The 23,346-nt window shown below is 38.7% G+C and overlaps 1 protein-coding gene across 1 annotated transcript in view; it reads left to right on the forward strand.

Annotated features, from left to right (window-relative positions):
* Window positions 1–1,465: 1,465 nt before the first annotated feature.
* The window catches only part of pik3cb (phosphatidylinositol-4,5-bisphosphate 3-kinase, catalytic subunit beta), a 56,986-nt gene continuing 35,105 nt past the window's right edge, over window positions 1,466–23,346 (forward strand). The window contains exons 1-2 of the mRNA XM_008426230.2: window positions 1,466–1,735; window positions 15,075–15,154. The gene's annotated coding sequence lies outside the window, so the exon portion shown is untranslated. The remainder of the gene's footprint in view (window positions 1,736–15,074; window positions 15,155–23,346) is intronic.

Below are 23,346 nucleotides of genomic sequence, written 5' to 3' on the forward strand. Positions count from 1 at the left end.
TTATTTATTTGAATACTTATACTTAATTGTCATAATATGTCTTAGTATTCCTTTATTTGTTTTAAATTATTACAATATATTGAGTTCTGCTCCAGGACAAGGGATTTTACAGACACCATCCACCTACTACAAAGTTTTAAATAAAAAATATTCAGTAAACACCAGGAAAACATTGTTCTGCTCACATGGCCCAGGTTAGTTTAGTCAGATATTTGAAAAAATAAATTTTGTGTATATTTTATTCAAATGTTGTGCTTTATCCCTAGGACCTGTTTTGTCCCTATTCTCAAGAATCCCTGCTCTGACTTCCAGATAATGTGAAGTCATCATGTTCTTCATTTGATAGTGACGGAAAACTTTGATTCCTGTGAATCTTGTATTTATTGCAGTGAAGTAATACCTGGTTCACTGTCTGGTTACAACGTGTGCATGTTCCTGTTGGATGCTTTCCAAATTAATTTCAAATTTACTCAATGAGACTCTTAGTTCTGGACTTTCTCTTGACATGTTTTGCTAGTGTCTGCTATTTCATTTCCTTCCACATTACTGTGGAGTAACATGGTTTTATCTCTATCCACCGCAGAGCCAAAAATATTACCAACAGTTCTAACAAATTGTCTGAACGGCAATCCAGTCTCCATGTTGTCTTTGAAGTTGCTTAAGCGGAAGATGTCGCTAGTGCGCAAGAAAACGCGTGGCCTTTGAAATAAAAGTAGTTTTCGCGTATTTTTTAAATGTATTTCTGTTTTGGATATAACTGAACTTAAAAACAGGTTTATGTAAAGTATAGAAATCCCCGGACATGTTTCTGCTCACTTATATAATGATTTCTACTGAACTAAATAGAACCAAATAGGTTAATCAGATACATTTTGCTGGTTGGTGCGTTTATGGACCAGGACTGCAGACATTCTTCGTTTTCGTTCATTTGGGGCCAACTTCAGATTTTTCAATATTTGACGTGCAAATCACCAATCGTGAAAAATTTCCGAATTAGGGTCAATTGATATGATAATTGCATCTCGGTTGTGCTGATGGCCAAGATCATTTTGAGGCACAGTGCTGTTTTTAATTGTGGTTTAGACTTCACTGTCATATGATTAGAAGAAACTGAGAAATAACATCTGGAGAAGATAGGTTTGTGTTACAATTGCGCAAATGCATATCTATCTATCTATCTATCTATCTATCTATCTATCTATCTATCTATCTATCTATCTATCTATCTATCTATCTATCTATCTATCTATCTATCTATNTATCTATCTATCTATCTATCTATCTATCTATCTATCTATCTATCTATCTATCTATCTATCTATCTATCTATCTATCTATCTATCTATCTATCTATCGCAGTTTTTTTTTTTATGTCGTGGGGCTTTTATTCTTTGGGATTGTAGCGGATGTCCTGTCTTGCTTTTCCTACTGGTACTTGACAAAGAGAGGCTGTGGGGGTGGGGAGGAGTGGAGTTGGGGGCTGGCTGAGGGACACAGTGGCTGTGTGGAGGCCGCTCACCTTGCGAAACAAATAGGAAGCTGACGCGCTCCGCGACGCTCTCCACATGCGAAGCTCCGCGTCCCGGTGGAGAGACACCTTCGAGCCGCCTAGAAGTCCGACACCCAGGCGCCTTTACCTTTGAACAACACATTTCTTCACGGAGAGGATACAGCAACGACATTTAACTTTGAGCCACCGTCACATTCTTCCACAGGCTGGCCGCAGTGAATGAAGGTAGGACTGAAGTTTCTCCAACTGGCGGGTTTACACTTTGTGCATTTCAGTGGACTCTCTACATTTGTAAACTAATGCAGGGTTCACTTTTCTTTAATCTGGGGGACATTTAAATTCCATTAAACTTCCATGAATTCCTTTACATAAATATGGTTTATTACTTGCATGTCCTAATTAGACATTGAAGGAGCTTCTAGGTTTTGTGGTAAATAAGCTGCTGATAAACTAATATTTTCACAGAGCTATTGATGCATCCACAATATTTTTAATCTTGTTGTGTTAGGGCTGAGCAGCTTAGTTTAGTGGTTCGATTGACTTTAGTTTCAAAGAATGTCAACAACAAACTCATTAGGTTCCTGAGCCCAGTTTGTTCAGCGCTCCCTTCACATGAGAACGGAATGTAGCATTCCGCAGTGATTATGCACCAAAGAAAGTGGACACAGAGACTAACGGGCTTTATTTCCTCACTTTTTCATAATCCATAGGATGTTTTATTTATATGGAGAGGGATTCACGCACGTTTCATCGCGAGATTGAAACGACAGGAGTTGTAGTTTCAATAACGCTCCTCAGCTGTCATTGAAGACGCTGTGTCCACTTATTGTGTTGTGAAATGAACAGACAGCAGTGTCCCAAAAAGAGATGTGAAACCACATGTAGTCAGCTTTTATGCAATAATAATTTCGACCTTTAGGTTTCCTTTTAGCCTCATTTGTCCAGGGTTCAGTACTGTGAAAACTTTACTAGAGTATAAGAGCTTTGGATAGGTATTCATATTCCTTGAACATGTTCACACATCATAACCCCAAACTAACGTGTATTTTTGATTCACGGTTTTTAATGCCGTTTAAAAATAACAATTCATCACATTCGAAAATTAAAAGTTGCCGTAACTTGTATCATTCAAATATCTTAAGAGACATTGTTTACGATGAAACTCTGGGCAGGAAGACTCTCCAGTAGCAGTCAGTCTTACAACAAATCTTAAAAAGCCTCTGACTGAACACCTGTTGCATAGCAGTCTCATTACTGTCATGACATGCTAACACCGGGCAGCAGAGATGAAATGTCAACATTCCCTGAATGACCTAATTAGCTGTTGGCAGACACTGCTAATCCACCTCGTTTGCTTTTGCGGCTCTTCATTAAATCAAAAGTCAAAACGAAGGTGGGTATATTATCTGTATTATAATTGATGGAAGATGTAGCTTGAACTTCCTCCTCCTCTCTTTGTTCTTTGGTCCTTCTTCTCTGCATCCATGAAAACTCCTTTTAACCTTTTCTGGGATTTGGAGTCGGCGTCCGATACCAGATTTGTCAAGAGACAAGTCTCTTCCAAAAAATAAAAAATTAACAACATTCCTGAAAACAAACAATTCAAATTTAAGTGTGTTGTGCATATCTATAGTCCCTCTTTTACTCTGAGACCCCCCAAGTAAAATAGGGCAGCCAATCACATAATTAATAATCTTGTCCACCTGTGTGTAATTTAATTAAAAGATGGAAACATCAGGAGACTGACTTCTGGCTGATGACTATCAGAATTGGCACCAGCAGAGACGCAGCAGACAGAGATGCCAGGCAGGTACTGGTCTTACCTGGAGCACACCAGGCATTTCAGGGATAAAGTTACAGAAAAGTTTAACATAGGGCTTTGTTTCAAAACAGTATCAGCCTTATTCGTCCTCGGAGAGCTGATGAATTAAGCAACCCATAATAAAAAGTCTGGCACAAACACTGAACTTCCAAGACATGGCTGCCCAGTAAAATGACAGGTCTGGACAGCGAGATATCACCCTGAACAGACAGTCTCCACTGTAAAACATGGTGCTGATGGTGTCATTCCGTGGGGTTGCTTTTATTCAGCAGATACGGTGAAGCTGGGTAGTCGCTGGAAAGGTCGGCACAGTTAAATATGGGCCAAAGTGATGTTTTAGCTAAAGGCTGTTAGCTTTATGTATGGCCATAAAGCTAACAGTTCAATAACAAATCCTGTATTGAGTCTCTGTTAAACTGAAAGCAGTAAAAATAAATCAACTGAACTTGTCAACCATATATGTTCAATTGATGCTACATGGTTATCGGCATTATTGATTAGTTTGAAGCATCTGACTGAGTCTGATCAGGAAGAGGGCTTGATTTATCTTCACCGCTCCTGCTTCTTATGTCAGCTGCCACTTTATCACTGAACGATACTTCTCGTATGCCACACTGCCACACCCATCATGTTTGACAGACATTACAACTACGTTATAATTGTTTGTTTTCCGTTTTTGCTTAGAGAAGCTTTTTCTAGGTTTCTAGAGCTCTCTAGATTCATTTACAATTTACTAACCTGCTCCATGTGCTTGCAAGTTGTTTGGATTTTTAGATCAACCGTAAACGGAGACAAAAGGAGGAAGTTCAAACCATCTTTTCCATTGATCATTTTGGGCATGGATCATATCCCTGTCTCTTAACCATACAGCCAGACAGTTATTTAAAGAGAAGCGGGAAAAAACAAATGATGTGCATTAACAGAGCATGCCAACCATAGATACTACTGTGGAAAATCCTCTCTGCTACCTTGAAAATGAGCTGTTAAGATCTCATGACGGTCATACAGCAATAGTCTTCAATCAGAGGACTCCTCAGACTTGTTGCAGTACTGACTGCTACTGGAAATTCTCCTTGGAGCAGCATCACTAACCACAACAACTCTTTGAAGATACTTGCATGGGATAAATATAAATATTACAATCCTCATGAAAAAGAAAATGCTCTGTTGAGAGAAGAAGCAGATTTAGTGACCAGGTACTTCAGTTGTTGCCCATTTTCTTGCAGGAATTTTGTTTCACAGCACACCAGTCTAAATGGACCACGATCTATAGTTGATTCTTCCCATATTTATTTACATCCTTGGTAAATGTGGGTCAAATGAATGTTTTTGCTGTAGCATAGTTCTCACACAGAGAATTCTAGAGAAATCCAACTTTAAGTTCTATTTATTGAGGAGCAGCACCCACATTGGGAAAATCCCCACCATTACTGATGCGTCTGACAGTCCTTCTCGTCACCACACACAGTGAGCAGGGTGGTAATGGACTACAGCAAATATTCGCATTTTCTCTCCAGCAGACACCATCTACATGCCGACTGGATTTTTGAGAGCAACACTAGAAAAAAGTCTTTCTGCTCTACCATAAAATATCTATCCAATAAGTTCTTTGAGTTTAACAGAACAGAATACGGTTGGTTTTTTTGGTAACAAGCACTTCATGGGTTTGATGTAAAATAATGAATTGGCACATGGCAAACCACTTCATGCCTACTGTTTAGTACAGTGGAGAATGTGGAATGCTGTAAGGTTATTGCTCCATTCATGTCCTCTGGGAAGCTTCTTAGCATGCATGAGGGAATGCACTCGGAAATAAAAGAAGATTTTAAACAAAATCTGGTGGATTGTGGCTGCAAAAAGAAAACTGGCTGTTTGAGTATTTTTTATTAGGATAATTATCCAAAACAAATGGTAAAAATGACATTCAGCTGAAGAGAGGAGAGGACCAAGACTCACTGCCAAAAATCTGTTGTAACTTGTACCAACAATTTATTAACAAAACTTGTAGCTTAATATTGGATTTTTTTTAAAAAACACAAATTACTCAAATTAAAGCCTGGATTTTTTTCTTTCATTTGGTATGTGACGATACTACTATAGTAGAACTATGTTGGCTGCTTTTACTTCTATCAACATGTTTTCTGTTGTTGTTTTTCCAGTGGAAAGCTTACTGATCTCCCACCCACAGCGGAGGCTGTGTCATAAAATAGCCAATCAGCTGCTGCCAAAATGACAAGTCATGCCTTTCTTTAGTCACAGCTTCTTTAAAACTGTTAGTCTGGACTTCAGGTTTGTGAGTCAGTTAAGCAGAAATTATAGTTAGGAAGCCTTCTTAGAAATAAAATATTGACAGATTTATTTTTGTTTGTTTGTGTGCTTGCATGATTAGCTCAGGATGCTACAGTTGTTTGCAGAACATTTTATTTTTGTCGGCCAACATGACGGGGGTTTGCTAGGTCACTCGCTTTATTCTATGTTTACTATGGGCCGCGCCCAGAGTAAACATCGAACTTCAACGTATTTCATTAAGATTTTATTTTTATGATTTTATGTTTACTACTTTACAACACAAAGTAGTTCATAATCGTAAAGTGGAACAAATTTGTATTCAATTGGCTCTTACTCTGATACCACTCAGACGTCGCCTAATTTGTCCTGTGTGAGGGGGCCCCCGCTCTCAGGTCCCCTCTGAGGTAAAGTTGGAGAACTCTGATAAGGCTAACTGACGTCACTCTGCAGTCATCAGCCAACAATGCAGCTATTTACCCCGAGCCAGATTTAGTCCCAAAGCAGGCCCCTCTGAGAAACTGGGCTCCAATAAAAGCAGAACTCTAACCGAAAGTATTTATATATAAAAGCAAGACAAAAAAAGTTGTTGTATTGTGTCAAAAATCAGTTACTCTGCAATTAACACCCAACAATGTTTACTGATGAAGTATGGAGAGCTTGTTTTTGGCTTAACTTTAACTGCATGTGTTCTGTGGTTTTTCAGCTTAAAGGAAAGCATAAATGTGCAGTTTAAAACATTGGCTCTATGGTGAAAGTGTTGTCTTTACACTATAATAGTTGAACAGTATGAAAAACTTTAGCTGAATGAATCCGTGAGATTTCCAAATATCTGAAATGCTTCCTGACCTCTTGTGACCTCCTTGTTGTGGGAAGGTCATCATCATGACAACAAAGCCTCTCCTGTCATCACTTAACATATCATTAGTGGTTAACATGACAAACATGTTTCACCGCTGTTTTCCATTGCAGTTTGTTTGTTTTTTGCAGTTACGTCAGTGTTTTGTTGACGAATGCATGATTTCCTGTTGCATCTCTAGTGACGGATTCGTGGGTCGATTCTAGTCGTTTGCCTTCAAAGAGCCCGTGGTAAGACTAAAATTTACTATAAAAATTAGTGAAACTGGATTAAAATGTCAACCTGTGACTGCAATGCTGTTTGAGACATACCTTTTAAAAGACTCGCAACTGTAACGGCAGAGTTGCTTGTACAATCCAAATGTATTCGGCGCATTTTATTTAAACGGTTCTAAGAATGCATCCTTCCTTGTTATAATAATGTATCATTTGCTAGCATCAGAACTTGAACATTTTCTTTCAAAAACATGAGGTTTGTGGTAAAATGCAAGACGTTTCAAGTGGTGTTAATGCTTTTGCAAGGTTCAGTTCATGTTGTTTAGACTCTGCCATTTGAATTGCATGCTCTGCATATCTTCTCAGTATAAAGACGAACACTGCTGAGTTGCTGCTGCTGCCATCTTGGTCTTCCTTCTTTTCTTATGTCCCTGTGTTTCTCTCCACCCTTTTGTTTTCTTAGTAACTCACACTTCCTGCTGTTACACTTTAAAAGTAATCCCCTTCTTGTACATTAAGAGACTTGCATAACATCCTTTCAAAGAGCACAGTGCAAGGCAGGTGGTAAATGTCTTTGTGTTTCTGTAAGGCTAGCTGTAGCTTTTTCTTGATTTCTTTCATGATTGGATTCATTATGTAAGGCATTTAGTTTCACCTACTACAAGTGCAAGTCAAGGACGGAGCATGATTAATGCAGGTGGATGGAAAGTACCCAAGCAAGGAATGTTACCGACCAAGAGGGAAGAGCAGTCCGCTGAAATTGCTGCACAGCAGGCCGAGACCTGCCGAGGAATGCCAGGAAAACAGTAGGAAGTGTAATGTGCAGAGAAGGTACAGTGAAGGGTGCAACTCCACGAGTCCTTTTATAAGAATCTGAGCTAGAAGTGATTGCTGACGTTTGGGTGGAAAAGTGTTGAGTGTTATCTGAATGGCAAATTATATAAAACGAATTCACACCCTGTGAACATTCTCCTTCTGTCTGGTGTGTTCTCAAAGGGAATTCAGATTTCAAGCAATAGAAAACTGATGAAATCTCTTCAGCCAGTAATTTTAATAGGAAGTACAGACTCATCCAGGCTGAGGTGCTTCAGGCTGCTCTGTATGATGCAGCCTCGTGTTGATGTACAGTATGCCGCGGCTCTGGCGCAAAGGTGTGAAAAACGCTGACTCGATGATCAGGAGATGAACTGCATGACGCTCTGTGGTTCATCTGTCTGAATGCTAGACCAAGAATAGAAATTTGGAAAAAGCTGTGATGAGAGTTCAGATTTAGTGGCTGGAAGATGACTAGTGGGAAGCTGAGCAAGGGCTTGTAAACGACAGCAGAACCACAGCAGTGGACAAGGCCCTGAGGAGAGCAAACGTCTGCAAGTTTGCATCAAGATCCTGGTGCAAGTTGGTGACGATATGAACATCAGCTTATGTGCCAGAATTCTTATAGTAAATATTTGCAACTTTACATAAGACATCCCAGAAAAAAACTATAATCCAGTAACTATGCATGTTATCCAGCACATCTCCCATTACTATTTACAGTGGACGTTCCACAATGTATTATATGATTATGTGCGTCTCTGTGTCTCTGTGCGTTTTGCACATATCAATAGGGGCGGTGGCATTTGGAGTGTGAAACAGTCTAAAGTACTTCATCTTTTTGATTAGTACATGTTATAAATGTGTGATAAAACTGATTCCCATACAGGAGGGATTTTATTGGGTTACAAAATCTTAAATCATCTCCAGTCCCTTGAAAAGCTGTTCCATTCCTGTAACGATTTAGATTTTATCATGAAATCTCAACACATTTTTTGTGGGTCTTATGTGACAGCCTGTATAAATGTGAAGTGAAACCAAAAAGGTGCCTTTTAATTAGTTTTATTCCCTAGTTAAAAGTTGACAGGGGTGTGTATGAATTTGTGCCTTAACCTTATCAGTAATTACAGTTTGTACCCTGGTGCAACATAGTGGTGTCAGCATCATGCTGTGGGGGATCCGTTTCTTCATCTGGAACAGGGAAACTGCTCAGAGATTAGAAGCAGGAAGGAGCCTGTTAGAAGCTACCAAAGATACTGGAAGTTAAATCTTATTCAGGAGTTTAAATTACCTAGTTAAAGTAAAGACCAAAATCTATAATAATTATTAAAAATGGTGTTCACAGACTCCAACTTCAATGAGCTTGACAGCACTGGTTGAGACATTATTCCAGAACACCTGCAACTTTAAATGTATAGACAGAAGTCCCTACTAAGTCTCTATACACAATGGGAATGAATGCCGATGAAAAACATAAGGGTCAGAATTGCTTTTCAAGGCGGTGTATCTTTTGATAAATGTTTTCTTAGTATTCCTCATGGAAGATTGTTTATCTTCTCCTAGGAAGTCATCAGGCTCTGTGACAGTTACTGAAAAAACAAGAATTTCCTCACACAATTGGCGCCACCCAAAAGCCCTCCTGATGTTGACAAAACTGCTGATGCACATAGCTGAGTTTTCTAATATTTCACCTTGGACTCAAGTGGAAAACAAAGACGTGATGTGCTGAAATGAGCAGTCTCATTATATCCAGTCTTTTGCTTATAAATCCTCTGTTTTATGCTTTCTAAGACCAAATTAAAAGGGTAGGACAGATTAAATAGATTAAGAATAAAACAGTTGGTGTTTACTGCTAAAGGTTTATTATTCCCACAGTAGACAACTCGATCCCACCCTCTTTTCATCCCTTTTTTCTTCGCTTTTTTTAAGGTTTATCTAAAACATTAAGCATTTATCTGAAAAGGAATGGCTTTTAATGTTGTAGAGGATGTCTCATTTTGGTAGCCTATACTTAAAACAAATTTGATGTAAAAATCATTCAAATTAATCCAGGATTTAATCTGACTTCTGCGAATACTTAAAAAACATTCCAGTTTCTACAGGTTTTCTCTGATTAGCATGTATGTGAATGTAGTGGAAAGTAAATAATTCTCAAATGTTTAGTAACAAAATGCATAATTAAAATGCATTGCTACACAGTAGAGTTCATGATGGAGTTGGTGGCATTTAAAAAATCGCAGTGGTTGCAAAACAAAATCACATCTTAACGCATCCGTCACTCTGCTTGACAGTTGAGATTAGATATTTGTACTGATGTATTGTTTGGTTTAGTGTCCTCTCCACTTTGTTCTCTTATCTTCAAAAGACTTTCATCCCAGAAGTGTTCTGGTTTATTCCAATGCAAGTTGTCCAGCATAAGCTAATTCCCCCGGTTTAAGTTGGTGGGAGATTGGAAATTGTCTGGAGTATTTTAGATTTGAGAATTTTCTCCTTCATTGATGGGATTTTGATGGTTTGACAATAAATAAACTAGCAAACCTGCTCCCTTTACAGAAGAAGAATCTTTAACTAGAAAAAAAGAAAATGCATTTGATCAGCAGTACTTTGGAACCATTTGCCCTTGTGACTTCTATGGAAGGTTTCCATGTGAATGCGTGCATGCATGAATGCATGCATACATGTGAATGCATGCATGCATTCACACAGAAACATGCATGCAGTGGTGAACTATTCAGCCTGTACTTATTTGTGTCTTATCTAATGTAAGATCACAAAACAGATTGGGGTTGTTGCCTTTTTTTGAAATGCATTGAGCTGACTAAGTATGGCGTCAGTTTCCTGCTGTTCCGATGATGTCGTATCAACGAGCAGTTTTTCTGCCTGTTCCTCATTTCTTTTTTCTTTTTTGCATAGTAAAGTGGATGACCCCTGACTGGTCTTGTAATGTATTGGAGAGGTTATGTGCGGTAGTGCTGGTGTACCTGGTCTGTCTGATCACCTGTAGCACATCCTGGGACCTTTGATCAGTCATGCAGCTGAAAGGTGACGGATTTACAGCAGGGTAGAAAAACTTTGGAGTTCACACACAGCCATGTTTGCACACCACCCACTGAAGGCCAGCTTTACAATAGCAGCTATTAATAGAGGCTGAAGCTAGTAGCTAAATAAAGAGAAAGGAAGGAAGTAGTAGGTAAAGACTTGGATTTTCACACATCTAGAGCTGTTGTGTGAAAACTTCAGATTTTCCAACAGTAAAACTCATCTGTGTGTGACTTACTTGTGGTTTTCAGTGATGGAGGGTTATAAACACCACACTGGGCTAATGAGCGGGTGTGCATTGTTTTTAGAACTGGACAGACAGTCGTCTTTTGTTTGTGGCGAGCCAGCAGTGATGCACAGTAAAGATGCAATGGCCACGTTTGATTTGGAGATGTAAGAAATGTAAGGGCACGCTGACTTCTGCAAGTTCAAACTCATCAGGCTAACTGTACATCTTATCTCGCATATCATCCTTTTTCAAGATGAGGAAACATGTTTAAGTTGATCCTGTACAAGTAGATCTTGATTAACTTCTATGTCCAAAACCATGTCGTAGTTCATCTTTTTTTTTTGCCGAATAAATATGCTTTTTTTTTATTTTAGTTTATTTTATTTTGAACAGTTTATTGACAAATGTACTGTATTTCTGAGTTGTCTCTGAGGTTCTCTTTACAAGTAAAATGAAGGTGACAATGGTGTAGTTTCATGCAAGAAGATGCCCAAAGCCACGTTATTATGCAAGCCTCAGGGCTTGAATAACAAAATCATCACTCCATGGCCTTTTGTAGTTCAAAATTTGCTAACTAGAACACCGGTTACCCACATGATCTATGCCATAAAAAGCAGGGCACATTCTCTGATAAGAGCCTCGAAGGTAAGGAGCAGTCTGAGTCTTGGGCAGCGATGAACCTTCAGTCATTTTAGGATTGTGCATTCTTTACATTCTTGAAGCAGAGGATGGGTGGAGGAAGGGAAGGGTGTTAGTCCTGAGTGTGAGGTTACATGGTGGAAGAGAAAAGACCATAGAAAAATAAGACTCTCACTTTGGTATGTGCTACTAATGATGGTCACATACATTTGAATGAAGGCATCAAAATGTCATGAGGCATTACTCTTGGCATCCACGTCAATAATCAGTGCTCAATTACTTGTTGTTTTCCTACTACTGTTACCTAATTTTTACTTTTTGTTGTCGATTTAAATGCTATTTTAAACATCAGGTACATAATTTCATCTATGCTAAGTTAAGAGATTTGGCAAAGTACATGTATGTAAGTTGAGATATCAAATCATGGTCATTCTCACTGCCATTAATGCTCACATTTGATGTAGAGTTTCACAATCAAGACGCTAAATATTGAAATTAGTTGATTGGAAGACATTATTATAGTAATAGTAATAAACGACACACACCAGAAGGCAATAGAATCCCCAAACTTGACACACATAAGCAGGTGTGACGACGCTACAATGACATTAGGGCATTTAACTATAAGCAGGCAGTAATTTTCTCAACTCTGTACTGAAACAAAAGCTAACAGTATGTCAAAAATTGTCAATGTCTCAACAATGTGCCCTTGAGCATCAGTTCCAGCTTGTCATGTTCTTCACAAGTTGACTTACTGTCCGCTGAAGCATGACATTCCTTTCGTCTTGAAGGACGGCCCTCGGGTCAATATCCTTAACTTTTTATGAGTGCTGTATCTATTGACATTACTGCAGTCAGACCTTTTTATAGTTGCTGGGCTGTGTTTTGCATTTTTCCACTGGTATTTTGGCAATTTATCTTTTGAGTTTCAACTCTTTGACATTGGAAAGCTTCTTTGCCATCACCCAAATCTTTAGCTGTCTGCACATATTCTGGGTAAGCTGCTGCAAAACGTTATTACTTTCAGTCAGAAGAAAGTTGTAGGTCAAATTATAACATTACCTTAACCCTAAACATGTTTGGTCCAACTGCAGAAAACAACTTTGATGTAAGACGTTGTCTGAAGGAGTCTCTTGGAGATTTTAGTTATAAGTAAATGTAGTTTCTGCAGCCTAGTCAACATCAGTCCATGATAAACATTTGACTACAAACCCCATTTTCTATCTAATTTTGTGTGCTTCCAGAGAGCCTGGGATTGTGGAACCAAACCCCAAATTGCTGTTTGAACAGATCTGTCTAAAACTAAAAAACATTGACGTTGGCGTGAAGTTTTTTTCTTGCACACTTTAGCTGAGCTAAGTTTGGGTTTAGCCTCCAGCAACAAACGTCATCTCTGAGCGGCTGCGTAATGAATCCCCCGTCTGTCCTCACACCAGAATGTTCCCCGAAAATCTCTGTGACTCTTTCACTCACTCGTTCTCAGTAGATCATGTGGTGCTTTTTGTTTAATAAAGACAGGGAGAGTTAAACATTGACCATCTCTGGCCGGAGGTTTTATCCTTGTTAAAACAACACACTTCCTGGAACTGCTCACCCTATGTGCTGCCCCGCTGTAGCTGTGTGTGAAGCAAACATAAATTCCTTCCCTTGATATTTTCTTGGTAAAACCTGCCACCTTCTGTGAAATCTTCCTCTTCTTTCTTCACAGCATACCCTCACACTTGTACATGAAACCTCTTTTACCACCAGACTTTTTCCAGTTATTCTCGTGAGCCTCTCTGTGTCACACCCTGATAAACAAAGATAGAGCATCCTAACCACTGGGGGAAAACAGGAAGTTTACTGGCCTCAATCAGTCTGTGTGTTGCATGTCATCAGCCTGTATTTTTTTTGCCCATGGTATATTTGTTTTCCGTATCTCTTGGGTCAAATCTTGATTTTGGTACCACTGGCTCTTTGAACTGCCAGCAGAAATTCCTGCTGGGGCTTATGGACTGCCCTGGGCATTGTTTCATAAGGTACCTTCTGTAGGTCATGTCCTGTGTCGTCATGCGTAAAGTTTACATTCATACTACCTTTTCCATTTAGTCTTTTGGAAATGACATGTGAATATTAACTGACACAAACCTTTAATTTGAGTTTTCCAAGTTATTAATTGTCATATCCTGCGGAACTCTGGTTAAACTTTCACCATGCTCTTCTTATTAAGGACTTTGTTGTTCTTACATTAACCAAAGTCAGCATTCTAGTGCACATAAGCCTCATCGTGTCTTAAGAAATGCACCAATCAGAGATCTGGATCTATTGCAAATGAAACCACAGTTTGTGTCTGTCCATCGCTTTCATAATAAAATCCTTTAGGCAGATGTACCCAACTAAATAAAATCTAATTAGATAATGGCACAGATTTCTTCCACGTCTCAAAATCTAGACTTCAGCCATATTTGCATTCAAACATGTCAAATTGACAGAGGCAAAAAGATGACTTGCGTTACATTTTGCGTGTTTGCGTCTTATTTTTGTAGTTGGCAGAGTTAGCATTACCAACACTAATGGTAACTGTTATTTGCTTTTTCAAATGAAAGAAAAATGCCTTTAATTAAAGAAAACAGAAAAGTGAAGTAATGTTGCTTACGTCAACAGACTGTTAGAAATCCAGACGCTTCAGGTAAAATTTATTTTAGTTTCTAAATGCAAAAGGGAAAAAACCAATAATATCCTCACCTAAGGATCAGGAAAATTTTTGATCACAGGCTGATTGACCAACTACAAAGATGGGAATTGATGTTATGTTGATGCTTTCACAGAAAGAGGGTGTAAGAGACAGAAATATGAAATCTAAATGTGAACAAACCACAGGGCCAGTTGAGTGAAGGGTCAGAACAACAAGCATGGTCTATATTCCCTCTGTAAACGGGTCCTGGGTCTTGCATGAAGTCCACAGGCACCCAAGGAAGCCAGACCATCTAGTTTTTCAATTCTGTTCCATTACAAAATTTTAAATCCTTCTCAGTTTTTCATAAAGTACCGTTTTAAACGTTAAATCCTAGTTCCTCTCAAAAAAAAATTTCTCCTCACAGGTGTCAGAATTGAGCACAGGGTTCGAGTCAAACTTTCATTTTGACTGCTAAAATAATTCAAAACTTTTAGTTGTGACTCTCACTTCCACCTCCATCTGTTTTATAAAGTCCTGTTTCCGGTGCTTCCAATGACTCAGAATAACTTCAGTTAAAGTGTGAATCAGGATTACAAGGCTAAAAGTATTGAAAATATTTCTCAATCAAATCTTCTGTTGAAAGTCTCAAAATATTGCAACAGATTTTCACAGAAAGTTTAAAAAAGGTTTCTGGCTTGTGACCTAGCTGTTTAAATAATAAAGCGGATGTATACAGAGCTAATAATCCATCTTCCAATCTCTGAAGGTGTCTCCACTATGATCCAGATAGCAAAGGATGATTAGGTGTCTGTAAGGAGTCAGGGGGGGTTATTCTGTTGCCTTATCACTTCTGTTGGGGCAGCTGGGATCACAGAACTAATCAGGTATGCATTATTTGTGCTCAGCTCGTACTTTCCCACATGTCCTGCCCTGTTTGTGTCCCTTCAGTTTGTTTCCCCCTCCTCTCTCTCTAACATTCCTTGTGTTTTGCCTCCTCACCCATCAGATGCAGTGTCCCAGAATCTGTCCAGATGGCCCCGGAGAGGAGCGGAGGCGTAGGAAATAAGTGACTCTAGGAAACGGCAGGTAAAACGTGTGTCTGTGTGTGAGCAGGCTGGTTCTTGTAGTTATCTTGACCTATTTTGCATACAATGCTGCAGGGGAGGGTGTGTGTGTGCCTGTGTGGTACGGTGTAAAAGTTGAAAAAGTAGAACTGCATGCTGGCTTAGCTGGAATCTGGGAGAGTAGGCGTTGGCCTGACAGATGGGGAATGTGTGGAAGTTTCTCCGCACATTATAGTTTTGGGTTAGTTTTGCAGGATTACAGCCAATGCTGATGCATCCTTGTTACGATAAAACTTAGCAAAGTTGGATTCATGGATGTATTATAGTGTTGAGCGATGCTGGAAAATCTTCCATTGGTGATATTGGTGAATATTACTAGACAGCATTAGCTGCAATAAATGCAGCACTTACCTTTATCATCTTGTGCACAATTTTCTGTGTCAGGTGTGGATATTTAAAGCTGTAAGGCAATGTCCAGATACCTAATATTACACTGGGATGCAAAATACCTGACATTTGAATATGATTAGCCAGTGGTTATTGCTACCCACATAGCCCTTATGTCAATATTACAAAGGACTACATAGTCATGGTATATTGTTTAGTTCCAGTTAGTTTACATCTTTGTGGAAAGAGGAGGTTGAGAGGAGGTAAGCATACAGCCCTGTGGTGCTCCATTATTAAATGTAATGGAGGTAAATGTAACTGAGTGGCATTTATTAGTTGCAATGTAAGAATAGCTGAAGTTGTTTAATGATTCAATGTGTTTTAACCTTACCAAATTCATCAAAATGAAAAATATTTCTGCTGAAAGAAGGTATACAAACAGAAACTCAGCTTAGCTTTGCAGATGTATATTCTACATTTATGCTCTTCTGCTTTCACAATAAACAGTTGGTTAAGTTTCAGACTTACTATATGTGGTGCAGTGAGAGCAGCTTTGACAGCTGTCAGGATAATAACCACATTTTGTTCTCCCAGTCAGCGCAGGTGGCCAATAACCACCAATAATCAGTACAGATGCCTCCCACCTGCACTCTGTTTATCTCCCCTCTTCCTGCACTCCTACTCGCATGTGGAAAAATAGCTTGATCCAATTATTCATGCTGCTCTGTCTTCCGCCACTGATCGCTCCTCCAACATTGTTTTGTTGCTGCTGCAGAGAAACCGAAATGAATGCAGCCATGCAGGTTTAATTATTTAGCCTATGGAGCTAAATAGAGGTCACATTTGTTTCCTGCTTTCAACTGAAATGACCTTTTTAAGTGTTGTTTCATTTGCTTGCATGAAAAGTGAGCAGTCGTAACCCTTACACTAACACAATCCTAGGAAACCCTGCCCTTCAGCCCATTTGTTGGTTGGCATTATCTTTATAGCATTGACTTCACTACCTGAAGTATTATAGCATAGAATAGTCTTTGCTATGTTTGCACCCAGAGAATGGAACAAGCTGTGCTGCCGTCAACTAATTATAAATGTAAATTGAGGCCGTTTACCACATGTATGCCTTATTTTATGTAGACTGCCCAAAAAAACATGCACTATTTTGATCCTTCTCAGGGAACATTAGTTTTTTTCTGCGTTATGGGTTATACAGAAACCTGCAGAGTGGTGTGTTCAAAGTTTTTCATTTCAGATAGATAGGAGAGTATGCGACTTGGAAGCGACAGATGTCACAATGTCATTTACTGCAGGAGTGTATTTCCAATCACCTCAGCCACAGAATGATTGCTGAAGCCCATAAATGCCTTGCGTCTCCAGACGTGTGTCCTTCAGTGCCAATGTGTGGCCCGTTTGTTTGTACAGAGGATAAACAACATCATGCCAAGATGCCAGGACACCACGGCTGAGAAATCAGTGTGTGGGATCCATCTCTGCTGTACTCAGAACTACTTGCTGTTATTTTTGTCCATTTCTTTTCAGTCCTTCCGCTCTGTCACGATTCAGTCAAAGGCTCTGCTCTTTGACTGATATTTGTGTGATATTTATTTTCAAACATCCTACTTTTGAAGTGTCCACATTATAATTCAGTTACTCAAAGCTTGCCTTACCCTTATCTATACAAACACGGCTTTTTGCGATATATTTCTCCTTCTCAGTTTCTGCAGGGTTTTGAATAAGAACCCTGATCGTGTTGCATTTACTTGCTCTGGCTGTGATGCTGTGTTGTTTTCTTGTAAATGTATACCATTTATTAAGTTTCAGCAGCAGAAATGTGCATTAAAACATGTTAATGCTGGAGGCAATCCCTTTACCTCCCTTTAATCGTGCAATTAACTGAAGTGCATTGATGATCTGCTTCCCTATGTTTGACATTGGAAATGTAACCACAACTTTGTTTTACTAGCACCATGCAAATCAAGTAGAGGAAATGGCTTTTTATTTCAAATGAGTCTGTTTGGGCTTTTATTAGTTTGCATTAAGCAGCTTCTATTTCCTGGAATGCTGGCACACATCAATAACCAGGAAGTTTATTTCTGATGTCATGTCAGGGACAGGGTTTGTGTTTACTTCGTACCTTTACGGTTGATTTAGAAAGGAGCAAAATTCTAATGTTTTTGTTTTTGTTTCTTGACCCATCGAGAATGGATTTGTCACATTGCATTTATTTTGGACTTTAGAGGATTTCTATGCAGTGTGGAAAAGTCTAGAATTTGATTAAAACATTTCAAGCTCTGAGTGGATTTTTAAAAAGAAGATGGTGTATGGAAAGTGTATATTTCCAGAAGTTATTCACTGTCTCATTGTCTAAATCAATGGTTCTTAACCTGGGTTCGATCGAACCCCAGGGGTTCGGTGAGTCGGTCTCAGGGGTTCGGCGGAGCCTCTGCTGCAGAGGTAAAGACACACTTGCGTAAAGTCGTGATGACGCCCCTCTTTGCCATCACTTGCTGCAAAGGATCACGTTACATTGCTTAGCCAATCAGAGCTGCGGAGGAGCCCTGATTGAAGGAGCTCCACTCTCAGCATGGATTTGAACTTGTGTCTTTAATTACTTCTGCAAAGCTCACAGTGTTTACCAAATTCTATAGTCTAAATCTGCTCCTTAGTCGCATCTTTTCGGGGTTGGTACTGCCTCTAGTGGTGTGGGGGTGGTTACACAGCTAATATAATTACATTACTAAATCAGAATACCGCAAATTATTTTGTGTGTCGGGAGGGGGGGGGTTGGAATAAGAAGGGTTCGGTGAATGCGCATATGCAGCTGGGGGGTTCGGTACCTCAAAAAAGGTTAAGAACCACTGGTCTAAATGTTGCATTTCTTCAACCACAACTATGTTTTGCTCATTCATCAATATGCTTCAATGTATATTGAATGCATCAGTCAAAAAATATGTTACGAAGAGAGAAAAAAAAAAATGTTGCATCTGACTAAGTCGTCCGTAAAAGGATCCACTTTAAATTTATAGCAGTCTTTTGTTTTTCGAAAATCGTCAAACTCAAGAAGATGTCATGTTAATTTTAGTGTGTGATCATAGCAGTCCATACGACTAATGTTGCAGGTGCTGGAATGTATTTATGTTCATTCTTTTGGCGGATTTTGTCACAAGACGTTCGTTTCCTCATGAGCAGCTTAAATGGGAAAATGTTGTCAGGAAAAAAGTGGCCATATTCCAATAATAGGTATTCAATGTTTCCTCTTTGTCGGGGTTTATAAAAAATGGGAGAGAAAAAAAAGATATTGTCTCCTATGGAATAATGGCTTTTTTTCTTTTTTGTTGCCCTGTGAACAGCTGTCTGTGTACAATGCAATTGTTTCAAATAGTTAGTACTCTCTGCACCAAGTCCTGTCTGTGTTTTTTGTTCTCATCTATTGGATGTTGAAGATGGATTTAGCTTATGCTTAAGCACTCCAGCTATTCTAATAATACTGTTTTTAGAATGAAGCAACAAGGAAGTGCCTACTTCTGTCACAAATACTCCTTGTTTTTGAAGTCAAAGGTACTTGGAGTCAACTTGTTAGAAAAACATTGGATATGCCTGCATTTGTATTTCCTCATTCCCACTTTCACAGAATCAGATTGGCTTGGTGAATTTTGCATACATGTGTGCCATAGCTGCAAAGCTTCCTCTTCCTTGTAATATGAGTACAAATATGGGCTTAATTTGAATAATCTTGTGATTGTGAGAAGAGTTTGCATAGTGTCCAGTTCTTCAGAGCAGCTATCACAAATATCAACTATGTTTACCTGCTTTAAACCAGCTGCCTTGTAAAACTATTCATACCCCTGAGGTTTTACTTTATTTTTCATTTGACACACTACAACCACAACTTTTAACATATTTAGTTAGAATTTTGGACCAAATTAGAGTATGTATTATAGTAGCATACTTTATTCATATACCCCCAAATAAATACCACTTCAACCAACTGCCTTCAGAAGCTACCTAATAATATAGTTCATTGGGGTTGAAATAAAATACTGAAATAAAAAAAAATCTTTATTGTTGATCTTACAAAAAATTAATTACAGCAACTTTTTTTGAAGGCATTTGGTTCTATCTATTAAGGAGCATAGAGCTCTAAAACAAGTAAGTAGCATCCAACTCTGTACTCTAAGGTTCATTCATGTTGTGGGACAGTTTGTAAAAGGTTAATGGGAAGTTAGGTGGAAGTAAATAAAGGCCATTTTACTGAAGAAAACCTGTTAAAGAATTCAAATTTCTTGAGATTTTGGAGGTTCTTTTTCCATGAGAAAAATGACTTGAAATGAACAATAAAATGGCTAACACCAGGATATGTTCATGTGTTGCAATGGGTGTAGTTAAAGTCCAAACCTGTTTAATTAAGACATATTTGTGACCTGGCTTAAAAGTTAGAGTTCAGTCACACTCTACCCAGTGAGATAAAGCTCGAGTTATCTTGCAAAGCAGAATAGACAAAGCTGGTAGAGACACACCTGAGAAGAGCTGCAGCAGAAACTGCAGTCTGTAGACTGCAGAATTTAATCTACTTGTAGTCTAATAAAGCAGCATATTTTTAGACTTTGACCCCTTTGACTGTGTTTGTATACGCGGGAACTGTTGAAGGTGTGAGGGAGCCGCCTGAAGCTGCAGATCCCGCAGCGGAGAACATGAGCATCCCCATGTGACCCCAGCGCTCCCTCCCAGCCGCTGTTTGGTGTTTTTATTTTTCCCCCTTCTCTGTGTCTCTGTGTGTTTGTCTGTAAGGCCAAGCTGGCAGGGCAAGGGCAGCACAAGGGCAGTGTTTGTGCAGGGCACGGGACTGGCCTTGATGGCACGCACACACACAGACCAACATGCACACACTCTTTCCAAAAAACAGAGGCTTATTGTGGACACATGGCCCACTCGGCTCCACACTTCACAGTCACACATTGTATCACAATTTTACAAGTCTATTTCTTTCTTTCTCTTAAATTTGTATCTCTTCTCTGTGGCGGTTACTACTTTATACCTTTCATCTGCACTCCAAACATTCTTTATAAGAGACTTTCCGTTCTCCTGAATCATCTCCCAGTCCCTTGTTTTCACCTTCCTCCCTGAAGGAGGTGTGAAAATCCTGAAAGTTGAAGTCATGGAGAGATTCATGTTGGTGCTGCATGTTGTTTCAATCCATCATCAAACTCTGCTCACTGCAGAACTTTCTCTTGGGTATAAACCAGAGGAGTGATATAATTAAAGTGTTATTACCTTCAAAACTAGCTTTTTAAACCTTGACTTTCTTCTGGCCCACAAAGTGACTACCCTAGGTTAATACACATATAAGATTCAACAATAAAAATGTATTTGAAGTTTCTAAAGGTACCCAAATCTACCTGTAAATAATCTGGTGTCCTGTTTGCATTGTGGAAACAGAGTTTAAAATCTCCGTGGTATTTAAAGGGAGTTGCACTGAGCAGAAACAGTTGCTTGGAAACCGATTTCACATACTGAAAGCTGCCATGTTCTCTTTTTTCAGAAGTGCTAGACGGGTGGGCTTTTTATGGATTTCTTCGAGGTGACATAACACTGCCACAATGTGACATCTGTCATTAGTGTCTCACTGTAGGTGTTTTCCATTATTGTAAGAATCCTGTGAAAAATGTCTAAGGTTTTAAAACAGAGATTAAGGCAGTGACTAACATGTGAAGGAGGATGTAAAAAAGACTACTATATTAGGATCACATTTTTATTTCTGGGCATAACAGTTGTAATTTTGGCACTGGCTACTAGCACGTGAAGCACTTTGAACCTTTCTTTTCCTTTTACAGACTTTTACACAACCCTAAAATAAAAAGGACTGAAGTTGAAATGCTTGACTACCTTTCAACTTTTCGCCACCACCAATACCATTTCCAATTTCCAGCACCACCTTCCCTTTGCTACACTTCAACACAAGTAATTTGCAACAATAACATCTTCTGGTTAGCATTGTTGGAACGATCATTAATGCCTCTCCAGCTCATCCTCTCCTCTCCTTATTGAATAGTCTAGTCATCCTGTTACATGATTTGAAGTCAAGCAGCACATAGTTCCTCTGTACGGTCTTAAAAGGTTGCGACTGTCACAATCTGCTGGGTGGAGCGGTTCAACATGATGTCATGGGTATATGCACTTTGAAGTCCATCTCTGTCAAATGAGGTTTCTCAGAGAGGATTATTAAAGAAGATGTAGCTTTGTTTAGATCTGGTCTTTCAGCTTCTTGCCTGCACTCTAACAGTGCCTGTCTGGCTCAGATGAAATGAGAGTCACAGTGGATTAACGTTGGAGCAGGCAGAGTCTCTTTGAAGTATGCTTACAGTAACCGTCTTCACTGTAATGCAAGAGGAAGTTGCACAGAACGAAATACTTGAATAATCTCTTGTACAGAATTGCAATGCTGTAGCATGAATGGGATGTTGCAAGTTGACTCAAGCTGTTTTCTCTGTTTCTCCCTCCCTTATTATGAAACAATATTAGCCTAACTGTGTCCAACCATGAAGAAAAAAATGTTTTTGTTTTCCATCTTCTTACTCATCTATGCTTGTGACTTCTCACTTTATATTTGTCAGTATGCAACAGTAGTCTCTTACAATCAATTGACTATCTCTAACACATTAATATAAGCTGAAATGTTATCCCGATGTTTTCTAGAACTTGTATTGCAATAGGAATAAATATTAAAAATGAGTATTCAAATATCCATTTTCAGAATCAGAATTTCTTTTAATTTCATTGAGCGTGAATAAAATACAATGAAATAAAAAAAATAGCAACTCTCAAACACTGAACAACTGAGATGTTAAGAATGAATAAATAAATATTTAAATAAATAAATCTGTGCCCACATTGAGTCGGAGCTTCACAAATGTGAATATTGCTCTGAAATAAAACCAGTTGTATAAAAATGGCTACTTATCTACACCAGATACTTGTAAAGCTACAATCCAGACTACTTTATTTCTAGAGAATATTGAAAACTCAAAATTATGAGCACAAATGTATTTCTGCTTTCTTGAAACCAACTGAAAAATAACAATCCTGAATGATATGAATAACATTTGTGGTTAATTACAGTTGATCCTTATCACTGAATATTTTCCAGAATGTTTTTCTTGTTAATGTTAATTTCTTATTTAATTTAGCCAAGATTATTTTATTTCTCATTTAATTTAATGCAGAAATAATGGAAGACATAGTTTTTAACTCCTGTTTTTGAAAGTATTCCTAAGAAATATTGCAGTCCAAAAAGCCAAAAGACCTTCCTTTTATACATGACCTATTATTTTTACCTTTACCTTTTAGATTTCAACACTTTCGTGTGTTTTAGATTTGCAAAGTATGTTTATGTCAGAAATCCACATGACTTTGAGTATTGAGTAAATCATGCTGAGATAAAACTAAAACTAAAGAGCTATGACTTTTATTTGGATCAAGCTTTTTTATTTATGAATGACTAGTTGGGAAAATTTTCCCTGGTGACTGTTTGTCACTAACTTCCTGTTTGGTGTCACTGTTTCCTGTCTGAGATGTGGGGCCAAGGGGTTTGTCATACAGCCTCTGCCTGGACGGTGTTTTTCTTTTTGTTTTTCTTTTTTCTATTTTTGTTTTTTTATAAACACAAAGAAATTCTTAGACCTGCTTTCGCTTCATTCATAATGTGTGAAATGCTAGACTTGGTTTCCAAGCAGTTCTTTTTTTATTACCAACTGTGATGGAATATTTTTTAGCAATGATCATTTTTTAGCCAGCTTCTGCAGCCGAGGATCAGACCGCCAGGGTCCCCTCCCT

The sequence above is a fragment of the Poecilia reticulata genome, linkage group LG13, assembly GCF_000633615.1.
Source record: "Poecilia reticulata strain Guanapo linkage group LG13, Guppy_female_1.0+MT, whole genome shotgun sequence".
Classification (NCBI taxonomy): Eukaryota; Metazoa; Chordata; class Actinopteri; order Cyprinodontiformes; family Poeciliidae; genus Poecilia; species Poecilia reticulata.